A 16,545-nucleotide genomic window follows, 5' to 3' on the forward strand; every position below is an offset into this window, starting at 1 on the left:
GCCCCCCCCCCCCCCCGGTGTCTAGTGATTTCACTTGTTCCTGTTTCCGGGGTGGCGGCACAGCGGAGGGAGGCTCACCGTGTGGAAGCCGCAGTGAAGCGTTTGACGGGGGTCAGGGGTCAGAGGGGGGGCTCGGGCTCCACACTCTTCCTAGAAAACGCCTCCCGCCTGTCGCTTTGACCTTGTCTCCCAGAGAAGCAGGACGGTCAGCAGCGCCTTCTCCCCGCACCTGAGGGTTTGGGCTTCCTGCGGGGATGAGTGTTACTTCCGAGGACCCGGGTGGCCGCTGGCCGGGCAGCAGGAAGTCAGACGCACCCCCTCCGCCTCGGGTGCCACCGAGGGGGTGGGGGCTGGTGGGCGCCCCGGGGGTGCAGGGGGCTCCCCAGCCTTAGGGTGGGTGGAGGGGAGAAGGCATCAGGCGGTGTGTCTGCTGGGATTTAGGATTAGAAGGAGGGACTTGGGACCCCCCTGGCCCCTGACCTGCCTTTCTGGAAGCTGATCTGTGCCCCTGAGTTGACTTGCTTTGTCGCTGTCTTCAGTGCCCCCCCCCCCCCACATTGATGGCACATGGACCTGTTTGCCTTCTTGTTAACTTCGGTACTAAGGAGGATTATGTCCCCTTTAGAAGTGTTTCTGGGATAGGCCAGCCCAACACTGATGGGCTTTCAGGGGCAAGAACCCTGCCCCCTCCCCCCTCCCCCCTCCCCCATCGACCCCAGGTTCCACGGGGACTTGCAGGGTCCACACGCCCCTTCCAGGGGCCGCCTGGGCGGGGGTGGGGGGTGCTCTGTGGTGGTAAGGACAGTGCCACCCACTGGCCCAGGGGGCCCTCCACACTAATGGGGAAGGGACTTAGCAGTCCCCACCCGGGCACACCTGCTTTCTCCCCAGAAGAATATGGTTGGAAAGAAAGAACGTTATAATGGTGCCTTTCAGCTGGGGGCTGATGGAAGTTATGACTTCAATTCCAAACAGGATTTCCAGACAGACTGATACATCAGTGTACATGCTTATTGTTTCCGAACTTTATGTGCATTGAAAATATTTACGCAGATGTGAGTGGCATTTATTCTCAGTACTGGCAGTAGCCTCATCCACGTGCCTGATGCCCCGGGAGCCAGTGCACAGGGTCTGCCTTTCCCAGGGCAGTCGGTGGCATCAAGGCCAAGTTCCAGGGTCTCAGTATGCGAAGTTTGCTTTCCTGATACAAGATCTAAGAGGCTGTGAATGATGGCATAGCAATAAAAAACTGTTATAAAAAAGAGGAAATAGTGAGGGAGAAAACCTCACCTGCTACTCTACGCCAGGCACTGTTCTGATTTCTCTGCGAAGGACGAAATGACAGCATCACAAAGAATCATCTAGAAGTGAGGAGCCCAAGTCCCAGAGAGGGGAAGGGTCTTGTCCTCAGTCAGGATCTGTGCCTCTTGGTCCTGGTACCTCAGGGCCCCCACCCTGGGCCCGGGATTGCACACCAGACCTGGGTCCTCTGCTCAGCCCTGCCCCTCCCTGGGGTCTGCACGCCCCTCCGCCGCCCTTCCCGCTGTCCCTGCCAGGCTTCCTGCTGAAGGTCACCGCTGCGGCTGACCTCAGGGAAGGGTTGACTCCCCTGCTGTCTGCCCCTGGAGGGCGCCTCCAGGCCAACGTCACATCGACCGCAGCGACCGCTGGCCCCACACTCCGGGCCCCTTCCCCTGGGACAGCCCCCCGAGTCCAGCCACGGGAGGCCCTCCCCGCGGGCCTCGTCCCCCGGCCTCCAGCCCGCTGCCCAGGTCTTCACCATCGCACCACGCGAGCACTTGGGGCTTCTGCGCCCACCGTTTGCTTTCTCCCCTGATTGTGCAGGAAGTTCTAAGTAGACACACCCACGTGTTCTCTGGACGCTGGGGTGCGGGGCGGCCCGCTGGGGTGAAGACATGGCGCGTGTGCACCTCCAGCGGCGCCCTCAGCGCCCACCCTGACTCAACGTGCCTGACGCTGAGGTGGTGGCGAAACCAGGAGGGCGGGGTGGCGGGCACAGGGGCGGGCGGCTGGCACGCGCTACCTGCCCGGCCGCAGAGGTCCCGGGCTTGCTATGTAAGCGCGGTGCTTTCCAGGGCGGGTCTGGTCCTGCTGAGGCTCTGACCTGGGGTCCTGATGCGTGTGTCTTGCTCTCTTCCCTCCCCTCCGTGCTGAGCCTGGGCTGGTCCCCAGGTCCCCTCCCTCTGCGCTCTGCCCAGGCCCTCAGCATCCATAAGCACGAAGGATGCCGAGCCGGGAGGGCCACCAGGCTTAACTTCCCTTTAACGACCCGGTGGTTGAACGCCAAGCCTGTCTTCTCTCCCTGGTTTGACGGTTCCTCTGCAGCGGAAATTTACACTGGTCATTTCAGTGTTGGAAACAATTAACAAAACGGGCTTCTCCAGCCTCATGCTGCTGCTCCTGTAAACGGCCTTTCCTCCTTGGGAAGCTTCTGGTCATTTATTTCTTAATGTGGCTGCGTTTGTGTCTCTGGTGATCAATGTGCCGCGGGCTTCTGGGATCGTTTTCGAGTCTGTACTGTGTTAACACACGTCCTTTGTATGGAATCTGTTGGATTATAAACAGGGAGTCTGCTGGTCTGCAGTTTCTAATCCAGGCTTTTCTGGGTTGGGCTCCTTGGTGTGAAAGTGCAGGGATGATACAGATGGTTCCAGAAGGAGAACCGGGCGGGGTTCTCTTGGCCCCAAAGCGTGTCTTTACCGGAGCATCTGGAGGCCGCAGGTCCTTCCACTCTGAGGCCTGGGGCTCGGGCTGTGAGGCCAGAAGAAGGCAGAATAGGCAGAATGTTCTTTTATCTATTTATTTATTTTTTGAGAGTGAATGAGTGGGGGAGAGGGCAGAGAGCAAGAGGGAGAAAGAGCCTTAAGCAAACTCCATGCTCAGCACAGAGCTCGAAGCCGGACTTGATCTCACGACCCTGGGACGGCCTGAGCCAAAATCCAGAGCTGGGTGCCCGGCCGCCTGAGCCCCTCAGACGCCCCAGAAGGCACAATGTTTTTGACTGGCCTGGGGAGGGAGAGGGGGGCTGGGGCGGGGCTCTCCCTGCGGCCAGCCCGGCTCCCGGGGGCCTCCCTCCACCTGCCCTGGGCGGCCCTCCGGACTGCGTGCCCTTCGCATCTGGGCTGAGATCCTGGAGGCAGAAAGGAGAACGGGAGGGAAGGAAGCCAGGAGGCAACGTCAAGCTGAATCTTTTTCCCCGTGAGATGAGACGCAGGACCTTCCCTCCTGCGCTGCCCTTCCCCATGTGACCTCAGCGTGACCGCACCTCTGGGGAGAGGGCTGGACCGCGGAGGCCCCGCTCGCAAGACAAAGCTGCAGCCTCGATACCGTGCCTGGGACCCCCAGGACCCCTCCCTCAGCATTGTCCCCTCCTGGCCCCGCCTGATGGCCTGAGGCCACCAGACTTCCCTGACCACAGAGCACTAATCAGTCACCTCGCCTGGGCCAGGCACTGTGGCCCTCGTTTGCGGGGGGTTGGTGAGCAAGGACAGACGTGGTCTCTGCCCTCCGGGCGTGGTCAGCAGCCAGCCAGACGTGCCTTAAGCCACTGTGAAAACGCATATTCAGTTTCTGCTATGACCAAAGCCACCGAGGTGTTTCCCAGTCCTCCAGAGCCCGTGACCTGGCCTCCCTGCTGCTCAGGAAACAGCCGTCCCAGGGGAGGAGCAGGCCAGCCCTGGGGCCTGGCGGAAGCCAGTGAGGGCACGGAGGGGACCCGCGGTTCACGAGCAGGCTGGGCAGGACGCGGTGGCTGGGGACACTTTCTCTGAGGCTGGGCTACTCGAGCGGCTGGACGCCCAGGGCTGAGAGACCAACATGTGCGGGGACGGAGGTCAGCTTTGGGGGTTTGTTCTGCCTCGATGTTGTTGTTTTCTTAATGTTTATTCAGTTTTGAGAGAGAGAGAGAGACAGCGCATGAGCGGGGGAGTGGCAGAGAGAGAGAGAGGGAGACACAGGATCTGAAACAGGCTCCGAGCTGTCAGCACAGAGCCCGACGCGGAGCTCAAACCCACGAACCGTGAGATCATGGCCTGAGCCGAAGTCGGATGAGCCACCCAGGCGCCCCTGTTCTGTTTTGTTTTTATCAATTGTGGTAAAATACACATCACATAAAATTGACCATTTTAGCCCCGTTTAAGTGTGCACTCAGGGGCATCAAACACATTCACATTTCTGTAGGGGCCGCCACCATCCACCTCCAGGACTTCGTCACCCTGCAAAGCTGAACTCAGAATCGGAGTTTTTCTCATGAGTGGAAGCGGCTATGCGGTGAGGCGGGCGCCCGTGGTGAGGCCGGCCGGGGTGTCCCGGGAACCGGCTTTCTCCACGGCGGCCGGGCGGTCCCGGGGGGGGGGGAGACGCTCCCCCGCTAGCGTGCCTGACAGTTGTCCCTGTGCCGCTTGCCTCCGGGCCCCGGGGCTCCCGCCTCGGCTCACACTGCTGGTTGGAATGTGCCTGTCGGGAAAAGTGCGCCTTCTCAATGGCTTTCATTTAAGTGCGGACACGCGGACGACCTTTCATCGCCGGGTCAGCGACCCGCAGTGACCGGGCCGCGCGGGCACCAGCCGGCTCCAGCGGCGGCCGGGGAGCGCCGTCGGTCCAGCTCCTGGCTCCTTCGCCCCGTCTCGCCTGTTCTGTGAGATTCTGCCTAAGTCATCCTTCTCCAGCGCTTTCTGACTTTCTGGAAGCACCGGGCTCCAGACTTGGCTGGGTCTGAAATCCTTCCTTCACGGTTCCTTTGGTCGATTTTTTTTCTTAATGTTTCTCCATTGCCTCCTTGCTTCCGTGTTGGTTTAAAAGTCTCCTTCTTTTGACTCTGGGAGGGAGCTGATCTGTTTGCCTGCAGGCTGTGAGGACTTCACCTTTCGTTTTGAAATCCAAACGTCTTGCTGGGTGCACCTCAGGGATCCCCCCTGGGCCCCTTGGGGTGTGCAGATCAGGCCGCTTTCTGCGCGAGGAAGGTCTCCCCGCATCGCAGCTCCGGACAGGAGGCCCTCGGCGCTGCTCTCTCCCTCGTCCTGGAGCAGAACCCGGCCCAGGAGCACGACCCGCCCCCCCCCCCTCGTGTCCCCCGCATCCCTGCCCCCGCAGGCCTCAGTGCTCGCTGCTGAGACACCTTGGGTCTTTCTTCTATTTTTTTTTCTGCATTCAACCAACTTTTCACTTATCCCCGTTTCTGATCCATTTTAGTGTTTGAATTTCTGACTCAGGGCGGCTCTCCGTGCCCCTGGGCTTAATTCTGTGTGGGTTTACAGGTTTCTTCTGCTTTGTGACTGCTTTTATTATTTTTTTAATTTTTTAAATTTTTTAAATGTTTTATTTATTTCTAGGAGAGAGAGAGAGACAGCATGAGCAGAGGGGGGTCAGAGAGAGAGGGAGTCACAGACCAAAACAGGCTCCAGGCTCTGAGCTGGCAGTCAGCACAGAGCCCGACGCGGGGCTTGAACTCACGAACCGCGAGATCCTGACCTAAGCGAAAGTCGGACGCTCAACTGACTAAGCCACCCAGGCGCCCCTGTGGCTGCTTTTAAATGACAGACTTTGCATCGACTCTTGTGTGAAATTTTGTTCCTGATTTTCTGCACTGGGTGTCTGCGGACTTGACTGGCATCTGTGTTTATAGCATTGGGCGTTTGGGGGATTTTACAGGATCCCTAATTTAACAGCCCCCTTTCCGTCTGCACACTTCAGGGGGCTGTTTTGAGGAGGGGTCTTGGTCTGGAAGACCCTACGTGTCTCCTTTTTTCTTCTTTTCTCCTTCTCTGCTTGAATTAAGAGTTTCTCTTTTTGCCATTTTTCTCCCCAGAAGCTCTGTGTTCGGAAGGCTGACCTTGTAGACCGTGTGTGGCCCCCGGCCACGCCGGCCTCTGTTCAGTGAGTTCATCACTTTCAAGAGCTCGCTGCTTTCTCTCGCTCACTTGGGCCACGCCCTGCTCAGGGTCAGGTCGGGGTCAGGCTGTCATGCTGGGGTCAGAGTCAGGCTCTGGGCGGGGTCAGGCTCGGGTCAGGTGCAGGGCCTGGGAGCCCATGGTGCCTGTATGTGGATGCACCTGGAGGGCGGCTCTCCTACCCCCCTCCCTACCTGCATCCCCGACCCCTTGAGCTGCATCATCCCGATTCCCCAGCCAGGTGCCAGCGTGAGGGTCGGTGGCGCTGGGATCTGCTGGCTTCTCTCTCTTTACTGGCCGTGAACCTCCATGTTCACGAAATGCCAAGCACGCGGCTCTGCGAAGAATGTTTGATGCTGTGAATTATTTGTGTAGTTTAGGGAGGACATTTCGGGCAATTCATTCCCACAGCACAGCCAATAGGACCTTCTATGATGGGCATTTTTTCCGTACGCCTTTTTGTGGATCTCACTCGACATCCTCGCGAGGCAATTCCTGCGATGGGCTCCGGGCGTCACCGGGGAGGCGGACGGATTGCTTTCTGAGCTGCTGCCAGAATGTTCCCCGAAGCGGCCACTCATTCGGTGTGACCGTTCCACGTGCCCCCGTCCGGGCCACATCTGTCGTCTGATCTTGCGAGTCTCAGCCCCGCTGGCAAGCGCGCGGCCCTGGCTCCTGGTGGCTTCAGTTTCCGTTTCCCTCAAGACCGGCGCAGCGGGGTGTCCCCGTGTTTGTCGGCTGTCGGCCGTCCCCTGGGAAGCGGGTTCACATCTCACCCTTCTCATCGGCTCATCGTGCAGAACCGCAGGCACCAGCTCGGGGCGGGTCGTGCGGTGAATGTGTCCTTCACGTCGTGACTTGCTTCTTCCCGCTCGTGGGAAGTTTTACATTTCGATAAAGTCTAATGTATCCCTTTCTTCCTTTGTGGTTTTGTTCCCTGGGTCTCGTCAGGACCCGTGCCCCCTGCACCCCCTGCCCCCAGCCCAGGGTCCCATGTTCTCGCCTATGTCCTGCCGAACGGAGCCCAGCGCAGTCGCTGCCTCATGCTCTGACCTGAGTGCCCGCCGTGCCCACGTCCCCAGCAAGCCCGGCACGTGCCGCGTCCCTCAGGCCCAGGGTCTTTTTAGTGGGAAAGCCCCCAGGGCCCAGGGTTGGGGGCCCATGGCTGTAGAGTTGGTCACGATCTCCCAGATTTTCTGAGGACAAACCTGGAAGAAAAATCTAAGAGAAATGATCGTTGTTTTCTGATCTTTTATTTCTTTATTTTTCCTTTTCCTTTTATTTTTTTAAGTTTATTTGTTTATTTTGAGAGAGGGAGAGTGAGCAAGTATGAGCATGGGAGGGGCAGGGAGAGAGGGAGAGAGAGAACCCCGAACAGGCTCTGTGCTGTCACTGCAGAGCCTGACGTGGGGCTCGAACTCACAAACCGTGAGATCACGACCTGAGCCGAGATCAAGAGTTGGACACTTAACTGGCTCAGTCCCCCAGGTGCCCCTATTCTGATATTTTCAATTCAAATCTGAGACTACAAGACGGTTGTTTCTCTGGTTTTACGTTTCTCTTTTTTCTTAGGCCGAAACGTGTGGCTCCGAGTGACGTTCATGTGACCCCTTGTTTTATTCAGCTCTGTGCACCCAGGGTGGCTTCCCGGTCGCAGCAGCCGTGCGGTTGGTGAAAAAGACAGTTTCTTCACATTTTTGTCTCCGAGATGGAAGGCACTGGTTCACGGGTTTACATTACTTCCTGCTTCTCAGGAATTGCTTTGTTTTCCTTCATTTCTCGGCTCAGCCCCGCGTGGGAGAGAGTGTCCGAGGGGCCCGCGTCATCCTGTTTCCCAAGCCCCCCTCCCCCTCCCTCCTCTTGTGGTGATGTTTCCAGAGCCATTTTTTAGTTAAAGTTTCCCTTTAAAAATAAGCGCAGCAAGTGCGTAGCCTTTCCGTATGTTCTCTCCTGCCTTAGGCGACTCGCCGCTCGCTTCTTCTCAGGCAGCACCGCGTCTGGTCCCCTCTGGTCACTCAGAGCCGTCCCCCCTCCCTCCCTGCGGTGCGGGTCACCCCCTGGGGGGCAGTTCCACCGTCTCTACCAGAAATGGCTCTACCCTGAAATGGCTTTGTGTGTTTTCCAGCGTATCTTTGACTCGATTATTACAGGAGGGATTTCCAGGCCGAAGGGCAGCCGGACTCCGTGATGGGCTGCAGGCCGCCAGGTCCCCTCCGCGGGCTCCGCGGGTTGTGACTGATCTGTTTCTTTCCTTCCCCCTGTGCCCCATGACTGATTGCAGAGCACTCCCCCCGACCAGATCGGCTCGTCTGGCCAAGCCCCCACTTGAAGCAGGGACCCTCTTTTCGAGGGGCGGCACTTGTTAGTGACCCCCGGGCTCTCTGGGCTGAGGAGCAGACCCCAGGCCCTCACCGCCTGCTGCCTGTGCTGTCCCTGCTGTCCCAGTGGGGCCCGCCTCCCTCCTCTCAGTGCTGACGCCCCAGGGCCCGGGTGGCTGGAAGGAAGCCTCCCAGAGACCCCTGGGGAGACCGCGGCTGGGCTGTGCGCTCTGGGGACACAGCCACCGCGTGGGACACCTGAGCTCCACCACCCCTGCCCGTGCGGACCCCCCTCCTGGAGGGGAGCCCAGCCCCCCAGCTGCACCTGACAGCGTGGGGGGCGGCAGGGAGCCTGGTGGCCAAGCTCCCCGCTGATTCCCGACCCCCCTGCCCCCGAGAAAATAAACACCTGTTCTCAGCCAGGGAGCATCGGGCGGTTCGCTCACAGAGCAGTCAGGGGACGGGAGGGCAGCGCTGGTCACCTTGTTGCGTGGAAAACGGTTTTAATGTTTTCTGTGCTCTGCTGTGCTGACCGTTCCATTCCCGTGTCGAGAGGAAATGGGGGGGCGGCATCGTGACATGGTCCTGCCGTTCCGCCTCCGCCTGTTGGCTCTGCGGGTGCATCTGGGGTTGAACTCGGTTTTATTTTGTGTTTTTCTATTTGCTGCCCCTCTTTTCCTCCCTTCTTGCCTCGTTTTGCACTGGCTGAAGCATTTCCCCTTTCTCTCTAAATATCGCATGTTGTGTTTTCTGTTTTCACGATTATCGTAAGAAGTGGTGGCAAAAATCAACGTACTGAGGGTAAAGCTGATCCAACTCTCCCCGGAGAAGAAAGAGGAACTTGCAGAGTTTTGCCTGAGCTCATCCTCTTTTGAAATACTATGTTTTTGTTGTTGGACTTTTATTTCTATCTTGTTTATCTCATACCACCACGAGAAATGGCTAGTTTTTTGCAGTCACCGATTTTAGATTTTCTCACATGTTTAGCACTTTTGTTGTTTTCCGTTTCCTCTGGCCTCTGTCTGTTGGAGCCACGCTCCTGCCCGAGGCACGCCCCGCAGAGATTCCTTATTTCCCCTTTTCTGTCTGAAAAGTTCTTTCTTTCAAGGATGCGGTGAAAATACTTCCGCTGGGGGCAGAGTTCTTGCTCGGCAGGGATCATTAGAGCGCGGTGAGTGCGTCACCCCGTCGTCCTGTGGCTCCCGTCGCTCTGCCGGGAAGGTCACTGCCCTGCCTTCGACCGCGAGCCCCGCTCCTTGGGCAGATTGTTCTAATTATTCTTCGTCTTTGCTGTTTTTCCCCTCACGTTTCATTATGACATGTCCAGATTTTGGCTTATTTTGCATCCTGACGTTTTCTGTCATCGATTCCTGAGAATTCTTGTTCACTGCCCCTTCGAAGTCTGCTTCTAAGTTTCCCCCCTCATTTGTCGTTCTGAGAGAGCGTCTCACTCTGTCTCGATACCCTTCCTCGGTGCGTCCTGTTTTTTGCCTCGTGCCCAATTCTAGGTAATTTCTTCCCAATTATCTCCTATTCACCAGTCTTGCTGCCCAACCTGCCAGCAGAGGTGACCACCAGGTGTCTGATTTCAGTGATTATTTTGCTTTGACAAAGTTCTCTCTTTTCATTCAGCGTTGGCATATCACTTCTTACAGTTTTCTACCCCCTGAAGTTATTTTCAAGCTTGTAACTTATTTCCTTAAATAAACTGGGAGGATTCTGTGCGGGCGTGTACGGGAGTTCTGCTATTTGCTCAGTTTTGCTGCGAATCTAAATCTGCTCTAAAAAAAAAAATACAGTCTATTTAAAAAGCAGGAAGATTTGTTCTTTTGTGACCGTGTTGGTTAAATCCAGTGCCTGAAGGTTGTACGGGGCTCCCCCGCCTTGTTAAACCTGGTCCTTGCTCATTCGATTGCTTCCCGGTTCCCTGGCTCTTCGCTGCGTGATCGTCACTGTCCTCAAACACTCGCTCGTGGAGTTTCTCTGAGACCTTGGACGAATGTGCCCTTCTCTAGGGAGGGTCACGTCTGCCCCTGGGAGGCAGCTGGGGGCGCCCGTATCAGACCCAGCGCCACCCGGAGCCCTGGACGCCGCCCGGGCCGTCTGCTGTGCCAGGACCGTCTGTGGTCACCACTGCTCGGTGGGGGGCGCACTGCTGTGACCGTGGCCGTCTTCTCCACAGCCCCTTGGAGTCGGGGTGCCGCGCGGGTGCGTGTTCTCGCATCTCTCCCAAGGGCCCACTGTGGGGGGGGCGGCCAGCGAAGCCCCCACTGGAGCAGGCCTCGGGGCGGCGCCCCCCCGCCCCCGTCACCGCGAGAGGCTGAGGAGCAGGGCCCAGTGCTCTCCAGCTTCTCCACCTTCTTTGGCATCTTCGGCGATGGGTCCTCTGTCATTTGGCGGGGGGGCGGGGGGGCTGGGATTTGTCCTCTCAGCATTCTGCTGTATTAGGAGGAAGGCGAGTTAGTTCTGACCTAACCTAGCCCCCCCCGCCCCCAGGAGAGAGTTCTGGAAGTCCTTCATCCCCACGGAGAATGGAGGAGGGTCTGGCTTCTGTCCAGGTGGATCCTCGAGCAAAAAGCCACTTAAAGCAAGACTGAGTTCAAGGTCATATTGTTGTGGTTTCAAGTTCACTTTTGGAATGACCAAGGGGGGGACTAGGGAGCTTCCCTCTGTGAACGTGGAGGAGGATGTGGAAGGAGGATTTCGCATCATGAAACGATTTCTAATCCCAGTGCCTGTGGGCAGTGTCAGCGGTGGCCTGGAGAGATGAGCAGACTGGGGGTCCAGTTAGTGTAAGGGACGCGCCCGGGAAAGGCCCGGCCCCCCTTCTCCCCCTCCCAACAACTTCAGTTCCCTGGAGTTTTAGAAATGGTGGTGTGCGTGTGTGACAGCCACCACGTAGCTCCCTCTGTGGACAAGCAGAGCAAATAACTTCTGGATTAACATTTCTTGAATCACTCACTTGCAAGAGCCCACACCAAAGCCCTGCCCGAGGTTAGGAGTGTTGGCAGATGCGGGAGCAAATGAGTGGTTGTGCTGATTGGGGAGGGCAGGTGCGGGGCAGGCGGGGTGCGGGGCAGGCGGGGTGCGGGGCAGGTGGGGTGCGGGGCAGGTGGGGTGTGGGACAGGTGGTGTGTGGGGCAGGTGCGGGGCAGGTGGGCTGTGGGGCAGGTGCGGGGCAGGTGGGCTGTGGGGCAGGTGGGGTACGGAGCAGGCGGGGTGCGGGGCAGGCGGGGTGCGGGGCAGGCGGGGTGCGGGGCATGTGGGCTGTGGGGCAGGTGGGCTGTGGGGCAGGTGGGGTGCGGGGCAGGCGGGGTGCGGGGCATGTGGGCTGCGGGGCAGGTGGGCTGCGGGGCAGGCGGGGTGCGGGGCAGGCGGGGTGCGGGGCAGGTGGGGTGTGGGGCAGGTGGTGTGCGGGGCAGGTGTGGGACAGGTGGGGTGTGGGGCAGGTGTGGGGCGGGTGGGACTCTAGACCAGAGCCACCACTGGGCAGCCCCCAAAATGGGCCAGTCCCTGCAAATCTGATCCCCAAGTTAGGTCAGGAGTCGGGGAGAGGAGGCTTGGCCGGTAATATAGACCAAAGCAGGGTCATCGCTGGGTCCCAGGCTGAGGTGTAGTCAGTGAGCTGAAGTCAGGAGCAGAATGGAGAAAGGTGCATCACAAAGGGCACCCAGAGGCCGTCGTTGCGGGGGTGGGCAGGTGCATCTGCTTGCAGGGCCCGGTCCTGAGGCTTCCTCCTACAGCGGAGGGGTCGGTGGGGAGGGTCCTGCGCTCCCCTGGACAGTCACGTACGGAGGCTGTGTCAGGGGTGGGGGGCTCCTGGGGCGGGCTCAGCGGGACCGCCCGGGTCTGGGTGGCCGGTCTCCTGCCTGCACTTCTGGTGCTGGGGGGTTGACTGCAGATTCCTTCTCCGGTGGAGAGTGGGGGTGATTTATCAACGACGAAAGTGCTGTGTGCAGTGGACACGGCCGTGTACTTGGGCCACCGGCCTGTGTCAGTGATTCGTCTTGAGAACAACAACTCAGAGTAATTGGTTTGAGGAATGTCGTGAATCAATTATAATTTAACATCTCTTTTTCGCCGACATTTGGGAGGAAATTAAAGCAAAGCGGGCCTTGCCAAAAAGCCTTTGGGCCATGGTGAGATCAAATTAGGGAGGAAGACAGGAAGCAGGGGGGTGGGGAGGCAGGTGCCTGCAAAGCAGCTCATGGGGCCTGAGCCCCGGCGCCGCGCCCCTTCCTGGAGCGGCACGAACGCCAGGCGCCACGGCTTGAATCACTGCTCCCTCTCGCTCCCTGATTCTTTTCCATCTTAAATTCTGTCTGAACTTGGAAGCTGGTCAGCAGGAGGCTAATGAGCAGCTGCCTTACTCCCTCCAGCGGGGGGGGCAGCCTGCCGTGTCCTCAGACCCCTGGGCTGGAGGGACCCAGTAATTGGCCTTCTCCCCATGGGGGTCCCGGCCCTCTGGCATTCCCCCCTCTCGTTGAGGCAGCTGCTGGCGGGATCGCGGTGCCCTGTCCCCCCAGTGCCACCTGCACATGACACGAGCCTGTGCTGCTGGGGCCGCCCTTGCCCGCGCCCGGGCCACCTTGCAGGTGCTCACCCAGGGCCTGGCATCCGCAAGTCTGGCTCGAGAGCTGGAAATCGGAGGCCCCCTCGGGCAAGTGGGAGTGCACTCACCTCTGGAGCCCGGGCTTCGGTCTGAGAGGCGGGGGTGCTGCCCGCCTGGGGCTGTGAGGCCCGCTGAGGGCCGAGGCGCCTGCAGGACACGCCTGCACACCCCTGCCTGCCCTGTGCACCTGGTTTCCTCCTCACCCTGTGGACATGTCCCCCTCTCCGCTGGTCGCAGAGAAAGCCTCTGAAACACAAACGTCTGGACGCCTGACGGCCCCTGGGAGACCCCCTCCCCCGAGCAGCAGGCCTCACCGCCTGGAGAGGGGCCCCTCCGCGTCCGGCGTCCGTGGCGCTTCGGGAGGAGCTGGTTCACGGGCGCCCGTCCCGCTCTGCTCCTGTGCACGTGCGGACACCCCGTCCCCGTCCCCGGGAGAGGCAGAGCCGTGGACACTTGAAGAACAAAGGGGCTCCCTTTAAAAAGCCGCAGATCCGTCCCCAAACTGTCCTGCCAGCAGTGCTCTCCCTGAGCTGCTCTGGGGGGTCTCGGGGGCCCTCGGCCCAGCAGAGAGGACGCCCGGCGGCCCCCAGGGCTTCGCCGCGGACACACCCTGTGGTGCCCGCACCTCGCAGGCGTGTGCAAGCTGGAAGCCTGATCCTGGGCGCCTCCGCGGGGTGTTTAGTTCCCTCAGGGGACACAGGCTGCTGTGGGGGTGGGGACACGGCCTCTCCAGGCCCAGGACGTCTCCAGGACGCCCGTCTCCCCCGCCCAGGCCCTCACGTGGGCACCAGAGGCCCGCGAAGGCCGCACAGTGTTTGCAGCTGGTTCCCAGACCCCGAGCTCAGAGGACACAGGGGACAGGGCTCCTCCCCCGCTGCCCCAGGGTCTCCCCGCCTGAGGCTGATGGCGGGGCAGGTCCAGCTGGCATCGCTCTGTGCAAGGCCACCATGCCGTTGACACAAGTCGGCCACCCGCCAGCTGCACCGTGTGACAGCCACGTTGACCCCTGGACAGAGTGACCCTGATGCTCCCACCTTCTACCCACCCTCATCCTGCTCCAGCCTGAAAGCGGCCACGCCCTGTCCTCAGCCCTTCCCCAGCAGCAGGGGCCCCCCAGCTTCAAACCCTCCCTGGGGCCAGACCCTCCCAGGTGACAGACCCTCCCTGGGGCCAGACCCTCCCAGGTGACAGACCCTCCCGGGTGACAGACCCTCCCTGGGGCCAGACCCTCCCAGGTGACAGACCCCCTAGGCAGCTCTCTGCAGCCACCATGGGCAGGACCTTCCTCAGCCGAGTCACCGAGTCGAGTGCTTCTTCCCCGAGAAGATGGCCTGTGTGTGGGGCGGGGGTTTTAGGAAGGGCCCCCGGGAATAGGAGGGGCTGGGAGCGGCAGGGGGTGGGGGTAGAGGGAAGCCCCACTCGAGGGCTGTGTCGGCCACTGGTCACTGGCGCGAGCACCCCGGGTGGGGTCCCGCCGCAGCCGCGCTGGAGGAGGGGGCACAGAAGGACGTGGGCAGGACAGCCTCGCAGCCGGTCACCGCGGTGCTGGGTCCCGTCAGGGCCGAGGGGCCGAGGGCACAGGCACCCGGCGCCGCGCGGCGAGCTGGCGGTCAGCTGTCCCCTCACGCTCCTCCTCAGCGGGCCTGAGGGGCCTGCGGGCCGGGACAAGGGCAGCTGTGTCCTGTGTTTTTGACCCTCGTGAAAGGGAGGCAGGGACGGCGGCCCGCGGCGCCCCCGGCATGAATGCGGGCATTCTTCCCCGCGGCTGCGGGCTGAACGCACAGCTGGCCCTGCACACTGGGGCGCTCCCATCGGTGACCAGGGCCGGCCCGGTGACTCGGGGGCCGCTGTGGTGCTGGTGAGTGTGCCCTTGTGGGTGGGGGCTGCGGAGGTGGGGGGCGGGGCTCCCGGGGCGCTAGAAGCAGCCAGCGCGCAGGTCCCGGTCGCAGGTGGGTGCTGTCCCAGGAGAGCGGGTGGGGTGGGAGCGGCCCCTCCCCCGCAGGAGGTGGGGCGGGCGCAGGCGAGCCCCCTTCCCCAGGGCGCCCGGTCTTGCTGCCACACCTTGGGGACGGACGTGCCCTGCTCACGTTGGCGTTGTGTGTCCGTGCCGCACGCGCTCCCATACGGCTGTGTGAGTGGAAAGATGCGTCACTTTTGTGAAGTGGGTGGGGGTCCACGGCCCCTGATCTTGGTGGAAAGACTATTGAAAACAGAAGGTTCGGCTTGGATCTCGCCCGCCACGCCCTCCAGCTCCGTGGCTCCGGGCCTGGTGGCCCTCTGTGTCCTGTGCTCCGTGCAAGTCCCCAGGCTCCCTACGCGCTGGTGGGCGGGAGGGGCCCAGGGGCGCTCACGTGGTGGGACCCCGGCCGTCCTGCGGCCCAGCTGCAGGTGGGGGCTTTCCTCCGGAAGGCTCTGTGCTGGGGGCCAGCTGCCATGTTCCTAGGGAGGGTCCCGCAGTGAGGCCCCTTCCAGTCTCCACGCTGCTCCCACCAGGAGCCGTCAGTCCTGTGGCCGTGGGGGCTCCGTCTGGGGTCTTCAGTGGGAGCTGAGATTTGCCAGGAGCCCCCTTGCTCGGAGTGAGGCCGCCGTGTTGAGGACGGAGGTGGAGTCGCTCGCTCGTCCTCATCAGGAGGGACTGTAACATACCAGGTCGTCTATCTTGGAGTAAAGGCTGCGTGTTACGCGGTGCCTGCGGCCGCCGCGCTGTCCTGCTCAGCGGGAGGACCAGTGGGCCCTGGCCCCGCCAGTGGCTCCGCGCTGCCCTGTGCTCGGGGCCTGGAGGACAGTCCCTCAGGACGTCTGGCCCGCAGCTGTGTGCTCCTCGGAGAGCGCGTGCGGCGCCCGCTGCACAGGCCGAGCTGGGTCCCGGGGTCCACCGCTGCCCATCCGCTCTCCTGGCTGCGCTCGCCCCCAGGGGTTCCGGCTTCAAGAACCGGGGGGGTGTTGGGAAGTTGACATTTTGTTAAAAGCTTTTTGTGTCGAGGAATCGCTGGCAAGATGGCCGTTGAGCACAGCCTGGGAGACCTTCCCAGCTCGCAGTGCGTGGAGGGGCCGGAGCTTCTCCAGCTCATTTTCCCGGGGAGGGAGGGAGAGAGACACCCATCGGGGTCAGGAGGCCGCGTGGGCACCTGGAGCTGTGAGCCGGAGTCTGCAGCTGGCGGCTGGGCCGACGGGTTTGTTCCTGCCCGAGCCCGCACGGTCACGCCCCGCCCGCACGGGGGCAGGAAGATGAGATGAACACCTGGCCGGGTGCTCGGACCCTCGAAAGCCCGCCCCTCCCAAGGGGCTCCGAATGCCCACCAGTCCCGGGTGTCTGTCTCCACTCAGTCTGGGTGGAAGCATCTCAGGGAGACTTTCAAGGGCCAAGTCTGCGCCTCCGCCAGGTTCAGGGCTTGAAATAATGGGAGCGAAAGTAAGCGGGGTCCCGGCAGGTGACCCCGGGGCGGGGCGGGGGACACATGGCCGGCCCTGGGGCAGGGAGAGGATGATGCGGTCCCTCTAACAGACGCAGAAGCCTTTTCATAAATCCCAGCAGCCCCCACAACGTGTAAAACGCGCACTTGGCGGATTTGGACTGTAGGCACGTCCCTTCACCTGAGGGACAGAACCCCCCAGCCTGGCGCTGGGACGCCAGGAGCACCTTGGAGATGAGACGAGAGAAAGATGCTAATGGTGCTTCTCCCTGATGTGCACTGGCGTCCCGGCA

The 16,545-nt window shown here is 61.0% G+C and overlaps 1 protein-coding gene across 1 annotated transcript in view; it reads left to right on the forward strand.

Annotated features, from left to right (window-relative positions):
- The window catches only part of JAKMIP3 (Janus kinase and microtubule interacting protein 3), a 106,609-nt gene that overhangs the window by 527 nt on the left and 89,537 nt on the right, over positions 1-16,545 (forward strand). The gene's annotated exons all lie outside the window — the stretch shown is intronic.

The sequence above is a fragment of the Hyaena hyaena genome, unplaced genomic scaffold (assembly GCF_003009895.1).
Source record: "Hyaena hyaena isolate Hyena2069 unplaced genomic scaffold, ASM300989v1 scaffold_409, whole genome shotgun sequence".
NCBI lineage: Eukaryota > Metazoa > Chordata > Mammalia > Carnivora > Hyaenidae > Hyaena > Hyaena hyaena.